The 15290-nt window shown below is 41.2% G+C and overlaps 1 protein-coding gene across 30 annotated transcripts in view; it reads right to left on the bottom strand.

The window, feature by feature from the left end:
- Positions 1–15290, bottom strand: part of NFASC (neurofascin) — a 2999343-nt gene that overhangs the window by 788619 nt on the left and 2195434 nt on the right. The window lies entirely within an intron of this gene.

The raw sequence follows: 15290 nt of genomic DNA, 5'->3' as shown, positions 1-15290 counted from the left end.
AGGTCAGTCAATGGTTTCCTCTCCAGTCCAGCTGGTGAATCTGGGAATTTTGAGGCAATGTTACATCTGTCTCATGTACACGGACAACCCTCTCCTCCTCCAAACAGGTTCAAATATATGTGAGAGATGCAACTATTTAGCCAAACTGTAGGCTGAGCTCTCTCATCTCAAAACTGGTGTAACCAGTCAGGAGGAGAAGGTAACCTCACACAACACAATTCCAGTATCACATAGTCCCACCACATCAGCGAATCAAACACATAAATACACAAAAACATACTCGGAGGATCTAAATAAAAATCTACCTAAGCAACAGAGACCTCCAAAGCAGACATCCAAGCAAACGCTACCTCAAAACAAAACACGCACAACACATAACCCACAAAGTCAGTGTGCCAAGCAGCCACAGCCCTTAAGGCTGAATAACACACCTGATACTCTTGTAATAGGTGACTCTATTGTCAGACACACTGACGTCCCGCTCACCAGGCTGAATAAAGAGAAGGTCACGGTGAGCTGCCTGTCGGGTGCTAGGATCCGCCACATAACGCAAGCACTCAGGTCATGCCAAAGCAAATACAAATATGACTCAGTCATTGTACATGCTGGTGTGAATGACCTGAGACGTACCTCCCTGGACTACATGAAAAGAGACATAGAGGAGCTCTCTGATCATGTAGCCCAGGCTGGTATGACCCTGACCTTGAGCAGCATCTTACCCTCACCTAGAATGATGCCACAGTACAAAGACAAAATGATGACTTTAACAATTGGCTAAAATTTTGGTGTCATTCAAAGGGGATCCAGTGTCTGTCAGCCTGGGATGACATGCTCGACAAGCCATGTTGCTTCGCTAGGGACGGCTTGCACCTGTCACCACTGGGCTTTCGGATATTGGCAAAGGCTCTTGCCACCCCCATAGTGCCTTTTTTAGGCAAGGCTCAAAAGTCAAACCCACCCCCATAGACAGCAAAAGAAACTAAGGGTAATGCTGCTAAACGCCAGAAGTCTTAACCTCAAGATGCATGCACGCAAAGCTCTCCTCAGTATGGAGAACATCGATATCTGTGCAGTGACAGAAACCTGGTTCAAGGCTCCAGAGAGCACCCCAGCACTGCCAGGCTATACCTCATATCATTTTTTTATCAAGGAGTTATGATATAGCTACTTTGGATGGCTGCTATAATAAACTCTATATATGTAAAGAGAATAGTCAGCAATATAATAGGACACAAGATACAAAGATGGTTTCCCTGAAAAATCAGTCTTTACTGAAATCACAAGAAGTTGTATATTTTGTCACTACATATGGATGTTATACATCCAAGTTTATGAACTTGATTTCTATGTTTTGGAAATTATTCAGTACATTGGAGAATGTTAAGCCTTGGTTGGATGTTAATCTTAAATTTTCATTTAAAAGGGGTCGAAATATTAAAGATTTTCTTGTCAAAAGTAGATTTCATTATCCAGTAGCAACTATGGATAGGGACATCAGACATAAAGGGACCTATCAGTGTGGCAAATGTAAGGCATGTAGTTATATTATTCTTAGTTTTAATTTTATTAATAATATCTCTTTTAATTCTAATAATTTTTATTGTTGCCACACTGAGAGGGTCATTTATGCTTTAAGATGTCCTTGTAACAAAGTGTATATAGGGGAGACCAAAAGACCTTTTAAGGTTCGTCTGTTAGAACATGTAAGGGACATTGTCAATAATAGAAATGAAAGTCCTGTTGCAAGACATTTTTCTGAAAATCATCATAACAATGATAAATTGTTACAAGCTACTATTCTAGAGCAGATTAGTGAGTGTGGAAATGATCAGTTTAAAATTAAACAAATGCTACTACATAAGGAAACTATTTATATATTAAAATTTAGAACTTTATATCCTAGAGGCTTAAATGAGGATTTTAATTGGAGAATGCTGTCAGTTTAATTGAATTTTTAAATAATTGATTGTTTAATTGCCTTTAATTGATGTATTTGAATTGTATATAAAGCAATGGTTCATTTGTATTCTGTACTCCTTGAAGGCGAAGGCCGAGACGTCAGAGACTTATATTTTTGTAATAAATCGTGTTTGGTGACATCCAGTTCGTTGTTGTTCTTTCCAGAGGATTTGGTGATTTGGTGCTGTTGTTATTGCTTATACCTCATATCATGCTTGTCGGCTCCAAAACCCGGACCGAACCACAAAAGGAGGGGGAGTTTCCATATTTATCAAGGATATCCACACCTCCAGGTTAGTGGCATTGCATGAAGTATCGGAGACCATCCATGTGCAACTGACAGTGGGCAAGACTGCTTTTCAGTTTATAGCATCCTACAGACCACCCTCTCAAAGTCAGGAATCCCACTCGGCTTTCCTGAAAATATTGGAGAACATGAAGATCTCTCCAAACACCATTATATTGGGTGACTTCAACTACCCAAACATTGACTGGGAGCACTACTCAAGCCCCAGCACCTTAGCCCAAAGGTTCCTGGAAATTATAAACTCAAATGCTATGGAACAACTAGTCACCACTCCCACAAGAGAGGACAGCATACTAGACCTGATCATTACCAACATGAGGACTCTATGCTCCACACCAGAAGTATATCCCTCATTGGTAGGATCAGACCATAAATTAATTTCACTGGATGTCCACATCCCGACCCCACCACCAGCCCAGAAAACCACAGTGAAAAACTTCTCAAAAGCGAACTTCTCACTTCTCAAAACTGAAGTGGAATCCTTCAAGGCCCCAGGGCCAGTGGAAACTACGGCCCAAACTGCAGAATCCTATATAAACGCATTCTACGGACATCTCCAGGAATGCATGGATCATGCTATCCCATACAAAACCAAGACCCAATCATCCAAAGGCAGGCGTCCAGTCTGGTGGACCCCTGTCATAAATAAACTGTACAACAGAAGGAGGAAGCTACTACATGATAGAGCAAAATCCCTAATAGGGAAGGCATCTCTGATCAGTACTAGCAAAAAATTACGATCCCTCATAAAATCCTCCAAGGCCAGCTTCGAGAGAAAAATTGCACAGGACACCAAAGACAATCATAAGGCTTTTTTCAGTTATGTTAGAAACCTGGGATGCAACTCCCAGACTTGTTCTGAGTTGATTCTAAATGACAAAACATGAACCCACAGACATCGCCAATATCCTGGCAGACAGGTTCAGTGCAAATGTCCCCCCCCCCCAAAAGAGCAAGTATCTATCCCGGCAGAGGGCTGCCTCCCAAACATATCTGATGCTCAGGTGAAGGCTGCCCTCTCCAAAGCAAAAAACACTGCTTCCATGGGACCAGATGGTGTCCCAGGTTGCGTCCTACATGAACTCCAAGAGGAACTAATCCCTCAAATAAAACAGCTATACAATCTCAGCCTCACTACAGGATATGTGCCCACAGAATGGCGTACAGCAACAGTGGTCCCACTCCACAAAGGTGGAGCCTCTACGAACCCTGGAAACTATCACCCCATAAGCCTGACTAGCTTAGTCTGCAAGGCTATGGAGAGGATCATCATGGAGCTCATAAACAAAGACACTGGGGACCTACAGACACTAGATCATACCAAGTTCAGCTTTGTCAAGGGCAGATCCTGCCTTTTGAACCTGGTTGACTTCTTCGAAACAGTCACCAAAGCCATAGATGAAGGAAAGGTAGTCCACACAGCCTATCTGGACCTTGCAAAGGCATTTGACACAATACCCCACTCGGGCATCATAGATAAGCTATCCAGCTTAAATATAAACTCCTATGTCACAAGATGGGTCGCAAACTGGCTCAAAGACAGAACCCACAGAGTGAGAGTTGCTGGAGCCATGTCAGACTTGAAACCGGTCACAAGTGGCGTCCCACAGGGTTCTGTCCTGGGACCACTCTTGTTCGGTATATACTTTTCCGAGGTACAGGCAAACGTGGGAGGACTATGGCTCACCAAGTTTGCAGCCGACTGAAAACTGGGCGCCATAATAAACTCTCCAGCTGACACAAACATCCTTCAAAAAGGTCTCATAGAGACAGATAACTGGTGCCAGTGCCATGGTTTAAAGCTAAATGCCAAAAAATGTATAGTCATACCCTTTGGCAAAAACAATGTGCCCACAAATTACCACATAGGCGGAAACCCATTAAGTACAGAGAAAGTTATTAGGGACCTGGGGACCCAAGTTGATAGCAATCTCTCCTTTGAAAACCACATTGCCAAAGTGGTTAGAAAGACCTTCTACATAGCCCACCTCATCATGAAGGGTTTCACATCTAGATCAAGAGAGGTAATCATGCCCCATTATTCATCCCTCATCAGGCCCATCATAGAATACAATGCCCCTTTTGGGATGTACCTTGCCCGACACCTGCAGCAATTAGAAAGACCCCAAAAGTATCTCACCAAGAGGATCAAGGGTCTCAAACAGATGCCATATGCTGCTCGGTTAAAAAAACTCCAGCTCTACTCAGTTGCATATTGCCTACTTCAAGGCGATCTATGCCTGACATACAAAGCTATGTCAAATCCAGAATTAATGGACATGCTCCACCTCAGTAAATCTAAATCCCTTAGAGCCACACGCTCGAGGGACTTGAACCTCAGCACAGAAATAAATAGAACTTGCTGGAGGGACAGGTTCATAACCCAGAGGCTCCCTTCACTCTGGAATAGAATTCCAGTTCATATGAGGCAGAGCACCTCACTGAATCTCTTCAAGAAGAATCTCGATAGGTGGATGGGGGATCGTAGGTTTGTCCCAGGGATTACTCCTGTGTCACTATTAGACAGAGGCACAGTAAACTAAACCTTAAAAAGGGCACAGTATACTCAAATCAAGGGGTGGCATAAGCCATACAGAATTGGGCTAGGCTTATAATTGCCCCAGGGCAGATAGCCTAGTATGAACCTATGAACCTATAAGGTTTTTCATATAACGTCTTAAAATACTGGCTTCATTAATGCTGTCTGACAATCTATAATCAATGCTACCTTGTCTCAACCTTTCAGGATTTCTTTATTACTTTCCTCTGAAGAATCATACATCATCTAACATTTCAACTTTTAGAATAGTATCAGCCTTTCTGTTTTGTCCTAGTTTGCAGCAAATAATGTCATTGATCCATATAAGTCTCATTCCCTTAAGTAGCTCAGTATATAAACAGCTCCAGCTATGGTGTTATCACATTTTTGTGAAGAATGACTGAAAAAAACACTTCCTTGGTCCTTCCAATCTCTGAGTGGTATTTGAAAGCAGACTGTGTGACTGTACAAAATGTTATGTGCTTCCTTTACCAACTATTATCTTAAGCTCTTACTTGTCACTGTGCCTCACAGCCATAGTTTAGACGACTTTTATGAGAATGAGGTCCTCTGGACTACTTTCACTTGTAATAGGTTCATGGCCCTAGGGCCTTTATAAGCCTACCCATGTAAAAACCTGTGCACTCTAATTGACCATAGTTAGATGGTCATTGTTAGACCAATTCTATGATCAGCACCGACTACCCCTGTCCATGAGGGACATAAATGCCACCCCAGAGATAAATTTACAGTCACCCATCCAGTTGCCAAAATTGTGTTTAAATAGGGTTATTGAGGAGCTCTGCCTCATGTGAAGTGGGAGATTATTCCAGAGGAGTGGCAATCTTTAGGAGATATATCTGTCTCTCCAACATGTTCTGTTAATGTCACACGCTAAGTTTGGATCCCTGGATCGAGTGACTCTTGTCCCATTTGATTTGCAGATGTGTAGCATTTCCATTAGGGCAGAATCAGAGACTGCTATGTAGGCCAGGCACAAGTCACCTCTCAGCAGCCTGTATGATAAAGAGTACAGTGACAAGGCTTTCGGTCGTTTCATGTAAGTCACGTTTTAGAAGTCCTGGATTCTCTTGGTTAAAAAACACTGTGGTCTGTCAAGTTGCTGCAGGTGTCTGGTGAGATACATACAGAAGGGAGCATTGTACTCAAATAGTAGTCTGGTGAGGGTCAAGTACAGTGGAGTTATAACCTCCTTAGTCTTGGATGCGATGACATTAATTATGAGATGCACAATATAGAAGGCCTTCCTTACCACTATGGACACATGGTGATCGAAGTTTAGATTGCTATCAACCTGTCTTCCCAAGTCTTGCACCACTGGGTTTGAACTTAGAGGGGTGCTATCTATATCATAATTAGCAAGGGCTACTTCTTTGCCATAGGGGATAATGAGGTACTTTTTGCATTTAGTTTTAGTCTGTGATTTTGGCACCAATCCTTTGTCTGAGTCAACCCCTTCTGTAATATGTTTACACTGTTGGAGGACTCAATGATTGCACCCAGTTTGCAGTCATCTGAAAACTTGGTAAGCCACAGGCCATCTACGTTTACCTAGACTTCAGAGAAATAGACTCCAAACAGTTGCGGGCCCAGCACAGATCGCTTTGGTACTCCACTGCTAACAGGTCTACTGGTGGAGATGTCTCCCCATCTTTGACAGTGTGCATTCTGTCAGTGAGCCAGTTGGCTACCAATCTAATGATGTATGTGTTAATCCCCAGCTGGGACAGTTTCTCAATGATCCCTGTGTGGGGGATTATGTCAAAAGCCTTGGCTAAATCAAGATAGGCAGTATGTACTGATTTTCCCTCATCCAGGGCTTTAGTGACATTCTCAAAGAAGTCCACCAGATTTAATAAGCAAGATCTAACCTTGACAAAACCAAACTGGATTGGGTCAAGAGTTTGAAGGCTGCCTGTGTCCTTGTTGATAAGGTCCATGATGATTCTTTCCATGGCCTTGCATATAAGGCTGTTTAGGCTTATGGGTCAATAGATTCCTGAGTCTTTTGATGGACCCACTTTGTGTAAGGGGATTACTGTTGCTGTCCTCCACTCTGCTGAAATGAAGTCAGTGCTCAGGCTATGGTTAAAGAGAGGGCCAAGTGGTTCTGCTAGGTCTTGTTTTAGATTGTTTAGTAAGCAACCTGGGATGTTATCTGGTCCCATAGTGGCTGTTTTTTTGGTCTTGAGTGCTTGTATGACCTGTTCTTTGGAGATACTCGGTAGTAGACTGGTGTCAGGAATACTTTGGGGTATGGCTGGTGGAGATAGAGGGGTGAAGTTATTGCCAAATCTGTCAGCACGTAGGCTGGCAATTTCCTCAGGTTCAGTGTGAGTGGTACCATCCATTATAAGTTCAGCACACATCTGAGCATTCCCTTTTAGGTTTCAGATGTAGCTAAATAATGCCTTATGGTTGTCTTTAGCTAGGGATGATAATTTAATGTCATTACTAGCCTTAGAGGACTTTATAAGATATCTGATTTGCTTGTTCAAGCTGTGGAGGGTATTCTTCCTCTGTTGAGTAAGTTCCCTCTTGTTCTTGGATATCAGTTTCTTTCTTTTGTTATACGACTTATTTATACTCACAGTCCACCAGGGTGGCTTGTTTATTCGGGAGGACCTGGTTTTAGTTTTGTCAGGTACAGCTGAGTCAATACATTTGTTTAAGTGGCTATATAGGGTGCATAGGGGTCATTGTTGGCTGTGTTAGCAGGGGCTTTGAAACTTTATATATCATTGCTTGTTAGCTATAGTTTGCTTTGGTGATATTTTTCAGTTTTTTGCTACTGTGGGGGTTTCAAGTCTGATCTTTACTTCAAACAAGACTGATTTATGGTTTGATCTTACCAGGGAGGGCAGCACACAGGGGGTAGTGTAGTGACCCCCTCATGTGAATACTAGGTCTAGGATATTTGAGCCCCTTATGGGGGTACAGATCAACTCTTCCAGGACATTTGAATTAGCAAAATCTAGGAACCTCAGAGTGATCATGTTTGTGCTCATTTAAGTCACCCAGTCTTTGGAAGGATAGTTGAAATCTCCCATGACTAAGGAGTTTGGCTGTATACTAAGCAACTCTAGCAAGTCCAGGTAGGCAGTGTGCTTCTGCTAGATCATGGTGGAGACCTGCAGGTAGTGATGCTGTGGTAGGGTATTTTGCCTATAGTTATTTGGACCTAGAGTAGCTCAAGAGAGTCGTACTGTTTTCAGTCTTGAGGTGTATTTGGATTTAATGAAGATGGATAACACATCCATCTTTGTTTTTTTCAGACTCATTTTGAGGTCTGAATGTGTGAAGAGCATTGTAGCCTTGTATGGCCAGGGTGCTCTCTGTGGCCTTGAACAATGTCTCAGTGTCTGCACAGACATCAGCATCTGAAACTTGGTTCAAGGCCGCAGACAGCACCCCAGCCATACAAGGCTACAATGCCTTTCACACGTTTACCTCAAAATGAGCATAAAAGAACCAAAGGTGGAATTGCCACAGAGGGCATTACTCTTTATTTTCTGTTTGCATGCTGTTATTGTACTTTATGTTGATGTCACCCAGGTTGTACCTTTCCAACATTACAGCAGATGAAGCTACCAGCATAAATTAGTATTAGAATTCATCTAAAAAGTTAACTGATAATCTATATAGTTCTGTTTAGTTGATCGTTATATATTATCGTAAACTTGTGTGTATCTGAAAAAGAAACCCATGGTTTTCTCTTATGTACAGGTAAAAGGGAGAAGTTTAATATAAATAATTACTGACCATTAACTACTCAACAATGTTGCTACTGTATTTTAAAATGTTGGAATGCAACTTAAGAATGTGGCCAAAACTGATTATAAGTATGAATTTCAAAAGGGTAGCTCCACTATCACTTGTACTTGGAATGAAGCTGCACAAGGAAAAGGAATGGATTTTTCTGTGCATCTTGAAACACTTGCTTGTAGCCTGAGTGATTCACATAGTACTGCATCTTTATTATAAATAGAGCTTTTGTAATAGAGCTCTGCTAAAAGATACATATTTTAATATTGTACACAGGTAGAGATATAAAATACAAAAACTTAAAAAAGACTTGCTACCTATTATATATCTGTTGTTGAAGCCATATGGGCTAATTCTTGTTCCAGGCAATTCCAGGTAATATGAAGCACTGCAGCATCTACCTTGGTATATAATGGATGTTTGTTATTCCTACCACCTCAACGATATTTTAGGTTACCTGCCAAGATAACCCAGCAATGGCCAGCTTTCAGAATCTCACCCTCCCATTCCTCTCTCTTTCTGTGACAGCTGATTGACTAAGCATATCTTGAGAGGGAAGCCATCAGCTGTCATAGGAAGTAAGTGTTCAGTCTTTTTCTGCCATCCAAAGAGGAAAGTCCCCTAACTCATCACAGGATCCAGTGCTAATTTTTTCATCTTCCTGCTCAGATATACCCCAATTAGGGAATCTCCTTCCTCTTACTTTTGTATTAGCTTTATTAGTCTCTTCCTATCTCTATGTTTATTTTAAAAATATTATTTTAATATTTTCTTTCTGTCAGTTTTAACACTAATTCCTGTGGGATTTTCTGCTTGATAACCAGAAAACAAAAGTTCAAGGAAGCTAAATTGTCCAAGATAAATATCCAAACTGCCAATAAATCTGGAAACACACCGATTCACCACAGCACAATTTATTTATAGGCAAAGTCACATGCAAAGCTTTTGAGGTATACTCTTTTTCAATGCTGAACAACAATAAAATGCTATAAAAACATTAAATACTATCTCCTGCATCAGCTAGCCAATGACAAACGGGTAGTTAACAATCAATTAATTAAATAAGCAACCATTTAAAAGGTATATTCAAGTAAGTGAATATATATATATATATATATATATATATATATATATATACTAAAGCATTAAATATAGTAACGTTTAACTTTCGAAGCAGGTTTTACAGGTTGTTTATTTAATCCTGGTGGAACATCAGCCCTGAAATAACTTATCCATTTGTATTCTATTAATTTTGTTTGCTCAACTAAATTACCTCCTCTGCCATCAGGGAAAATCTTTTGCAATACCCTAAACTTAAATTTATGATTAGTACCTTTAATAGCAATATGCTTATATAAAACATTTTCAGTAATACATCTATGTATATCAGAAAGGTACAAGCTAATACACTCTTTAAGTTTTTGGTTAGTTTTCCCTCTATAGAAATTATCACAGGCTTCACAGTTAGCAAGATATATAACATTGTCTGTGAAGCATGTAGCATAAGTCCTAAAAACAAACTCAAACTTTGTAATAGGATGTATGAAAATTAAATCAGTTTAATTTCCTTGCAGAAAACACAGTTATAGCAGGATATAGTACCTTTCTAGCTAATATTAGGATTCATTCTCTTGGCCATATCTTTGTAACATAACATCTGTTTCAAAATTTTTTCTCTCTTATAGTAAATCTTGGTTGGGCCCCCACAGTATCTACAATATTACTACTGGATTGCAAAATTGTCCACTTTTTCTTAATAATATTCCTACCCATATTGGTGCGTCTATTATATTTAGTCATATATCGTAAACTGTGTTCCTTATTATCACTAACACTACTATCTTTATCCAAAGGACCAAATAAATAGAGTTTACCTCTTGTACCCTGTTCACACATCACATTCTCTTCTCTATTTTTCTATCATTGCTTCATTATAACCCTGTATCTTAATCATCAGCCATAAGAGCTAGTTCAGTGCCAAAATCATCATCTGTATTCACCCTACTAACTCTGAGGAATTGCCCCTTCATTACATTCTGACAAACATGTTTAGGGTGCAAACATGTTTAGGGTGCATGCTTCTAGAGTGCATATATCGAGTAGCTTGCACTTCTTTCCTATGAATTTTTGTGTCAAATATTTTCTCCTGATATATAATACTTGTATCTAGGAAATGTATTGCTGTTTCTGAATGTTTAACATCAAACATCAAAAAATGTGTTTTATTTTGTAATTCAGACACAGAATCATTAAGGGCTAATATAGTTCCTCCCCAAAGCATAAAAATATTGTCCACAAATCTTTTAAACAGTAAAATATTTTCATTTCTATAATGATCTTGCAATTCATTATTAGGTTCATAGGTTCATAAGTAGGTACTAGGCTATCGGCCCAAGGGCCTTCATAAGCCTAGCCAGCAAGGTACCATATCTTATGCCACCCAAGAAAGTTATTTTCCTGTGCCACTGTCCAGCAGAGACACAGAAGTGATCCCCAGGGTGTATTTCCTATTTTCCATCCACTCATCAAGATTTTTCTTGAAGAGTGCTAATGAAGAACTTTGCTTGACATAGATGGGTAGCTTGTTCCAGAGTATAGGAAGTCTCTAGGACAGGAATCTATCCCTCCAGTGTGTCCTGTTTATTGTGGTGACAAGGTTTAGGTCCCTAGAGCGTGTAGCTTGGAGGGATTGGGATTTCTTTAGGTGTAGCATGTCCAACAGCTCTGGGTTTGACATAGCTTTATATGTTAGGCAGAGATCACCTCGGAGTAGGCGATATGCTATGGAGTAAAGCTGGAGTTTTTTGAGGCAGTCAGTGTAGGGCATTTGTTTGATGCCAGTAATCCTCTTTGTGAGGTACTTCTGTGGCCTTTCCAGCTGCTGCAGATGTCTTGTGAGGTACATTCCAAAAGGGAAGTTGTACTCTATAATGGGTCTAATGAGTGACGAGTAGAGGGGAACAATGACCTCCTTTTTCCTGGATGAGAACCCTTTTATGATGAGATGTGCCATGTAGAAGGACTTCCTGACTACTGTGGCAATGTGACTATCAAAGGAGAAACTACTGTCTACCTGGGACCCAAGGTCTCTTATCATGCATTCGGTGTTAAGTAGATTGCTGCCTATGTGGTAGTTTATGGGTACAGAGTTTTTACCAAAGGGGGTGACACTGCACTTTTTGGCATTGAGCTTAAGGACATGGCTCTGACACCAGGCATCTGTCTCAGTGAGGCCCTTCTGTAGAATGTCCACATCATTTGGGGACTTGACTATGGCTCCTAGTTTGCAGTCTTCTGAGAACTTCATCAGCCAGAGGCCTTCTGTGTTAGCCTGTACTTCAGAGAAGTAGATACCAAACAGGAGAGGTCCCAGGATGGAACCCTGTGGCACTCCACTTGTCACTGCCTTGAGGTCAGATTTGGAGTCTGCAACTTTTACGGTGTGGGTTCTGTCAGTGAGCCAGTTGGCAACCCATCTTGTGATGTAGGGATTTATACCTAGTTTAGAGAGTTTAGTTATAATTCCAGAATGGGGGATGGTGTCGAAAGCCGTGGCGAGGTCAAGATAGGCTATGTGAACCACCTTACCCTCATCCACGGCTTTGGTGACTGCCTCAAAGAAGTCGTTCAGGTTCAGGAGGCATGATCTGCCTTTCACAAACCCAAACTGGATGGGATCCAGAGTTTGGAGGTTACCAATGTCTTTGTTTATGAGTTCCATGATGATACGTTCCATGGCCTTGCAGACCAGGCTCGTCAGGCTAATAGATCGATAGTTCCCAGGATCAGTGGTGGCTCCCCCATTGTGGAGTGGGTAACTGTTGCTGTGTGCCATTCAGTGGGCACAAAGCCTTATGCGAGGCTATTATTGAACATGGTGCTTAAGTGGGGTGCCAGTTAGTTCTGACGTTCATTTAAAACGCAGCCTGGAATGTTGTCTGGTCCCATGGATGCTGTGTTTTTGGCTTTAGAGAGTGCAGATTTTACCTGCGTAGTTGTGATTACAGGGACTCTGCATTCTTCCTGTATAGATATGGGCCCTTTAGGGGGTGAGAGGGGGTAAAGTTAGCACTAAACCAATCTGCCAGGATGTTGGCAATATCAGTTGGTTCTGTAATTTTTGTGCCTTTGTGCTGTAACTCAGAGCAGAACTGGGTGTTGCCATCTAGATTCTTGACATAGCTATAGAATGCTTTGTGGTTGTCCTTGGATTTAGTGGTGATTTTGTTTTCATAGCTAGCTTTGGAGGATCTTATAAGGGATCTCAGCTTCTTACTGAGGCTGACCAGGGAGCTCCTGCACTCATGGGATTTTACTCTCTTTTGCAACAGTTTCTTCCTTCTGTTGTACAGTTTGTTTATGGCAGGGGACCACCAAATTGGCTTCCTTTTTTGGAGGATAGCGTCTTGGTTCTGTTTGGGATAGCACGATCCATGCACTCGTGTAAGTGCTTATAGAGTGCATTTATGTAGGATTCAGCAGTTGTAACTGTATTGTCCATCTGCATGGGTGACATGAAGTTCACCACTTCTGTCTTAAGAAGCATGAAGTTGGCTTTGGAGAAATGTTTTACTGTGGTTTCCTTAATGGAGGGTGGGCAGGATATGGATAACAAGGGTGATAAGCTTATGGTCGGACTGGACCAACGAGGAGTTGACTTCAGGTGTGGAACACCGGTCACTCGTGTTGGTAATGACTAGGTCTAGGATATTGTTGTCCCTGGTGGGGGTGTGGATAAGTTGATCTAGGGCATTGGAGTTTATGAATTCCAGAAAGTGTTGAGCTAAAGAGTTGGTACACGAGTAGTTTTCCCAGTTAATGGTGGGGTAGTTGATGTCACCCATTATTAGGGTGTTTGGTTGAACCCTAATATTTTACAGTACATCAAGAAAAGAGTAGTGGGAATCCTGGGGCATGGTGAGGGATCTGTAGCAAGCTACAATTTGGATTGCAGTTTTGCCCAGAGTTAGTTGCACTTGGATAACCTCGGATGCATTATGCTGAGCAACTAGCCTGGAGGTGTGGATATCCTTAATGAATATGGACACACCTCCGCCTTTGGTGTTTTGGTCCAGGTTACATGGCCGAAAAGTGTGGTATGAGTTATAGCCTGGTAGTGCAGGGGTGCTCTCTGGAGCCTTGAACCAGGTCTCAGTCACTGCACAGATATCGATGTTCTCCATTTTAAGAAGTGCCTCGAGTGAGTGCATTTTGAGATTTAGACTTCTAGCATTGAGTAGCATTACCTTCAGTTTTTGTTTGCCTGTTCCGGTTATGGTGGTGAATTTGTTATTTTAACCCTGCCTAAAAAAGGCACTATAGGGTCAGCAAGAGCCTTAGCCAATATCTGGAATCCCAGGGCTGACAGGTGCAGGCCATCTGTGGCAAAGCATCGTGGTCTGTCGACCCATGTCATCCCAAGCAGACAGATACTGGATCCCCTTAGAATGACACCAGAAGCTTAACCAATTGTTGAAGTCAATCATTTTGTCCTTGTATTGCGGTATCATTTTGGGTGATGGCAGAATGCTACTCAGGGCTAAGGTCATACCTGCCTGGGCTACAAGATCAGAGAGCTCTTCCATGTCACTTTTCATGTAGTCTAGGGAGGTAAGTCTCAGGTCATTCACACCAACATGGGCAATGACAAAGTCATGTATTGTTCCTCCCACCTAGATAAAACAAGGTTAGCATAAGTATTTGCAATGGGGGTTGGCATGGTTGGTTTGCCGATGGAACAGTGTATCATTAAATATAAATACATTATTATGTAATATAATTTCCATCATAGAACATAGCATTTCAGCCTTAAATGCAGTATAACCAGTATGAAACAATAAAAATTCCCTTAAAGCCTGTATACCATAATCCTTTGGTATAACGATGAATAGTGACTTGATAGCCATTTTAACTAAAGTAAAACAAACATCATTATTCTTAGCTGACCACTCTTTCAAAGATAACAAAAAATCATTGGTGTTCTTAACAAAGCTTTAACTAAACTTTAATAATGGACTTAAAGAGTGAAAGGTAAGGTCTACAAGAGGGTAGTGAGACCAGCTATCTTATATGGGTTGACAGTGGCATTGACAAAAAGGCAGGAGTTAGAGCTGGATGTAGCAGGGTTAAAGATGTTAAGATTTGCACTGGGTGTGACGAGGGTGGACAGGATTATGAATAAGTACATTAGAGGGGCAGCCCAGGTTGGAAGGTTTGGAGACAAAGCCAGAGAGGCAAGATTACATTGGTTTGGACATGTGCTGAAGAGGGATGCTGAGTATATTGGGAAAGAGATGCTAAGGATAAAGTTACCAGGTAACAAGGAAAGAGGAAGGCCTAAGACAAGGTTTATGGATGTGGTGAGGGAGGGCATGCAGGTGGTTGGTGTGACACAGCAAGATGCAGAGGACAGGAAGAAATGGAAACAGATTATCCACTGTGGCGACCCCTAATGGGAACAGCCGTAAGAAGATGATGAATGTACTTAACTGCTGTTTTAAATATTTAGATAAAGGGATAGTGACCCATTGACTTCCAGAGACAATAGGTCTCATGGGTGGTCTGTTAATATTTTTGTGCAGTTTCAGCAAACCATATATGATAGGTATAATAGGATGTGATAAATACCAAAAGTTATACATCTCTGGTAGAATGTCACCATCCATAAGCAATTCATATAAAAAACTTTTAACACTAAAA

Source organism: Protopterus annectens, chromosome 7.part0 (genome assembly GCF_019279795.1).
Source record: "Protopterus annectens isolate FY-2018-M chromosome 7.part0, PAN1.0, whole genome shotgun sequence".
Taxonomy (NCBI): domain Eukaryota; kingdom Metazoa; phylum Chordata; order Ceratodontiformes; family Protopteridae; genus Protopterus; species Protopterus annectens.
Note: the sequence above shows the minus strand (reverse complement) of the source record. Positions and strands in the feature narration are given on the sequence as shown.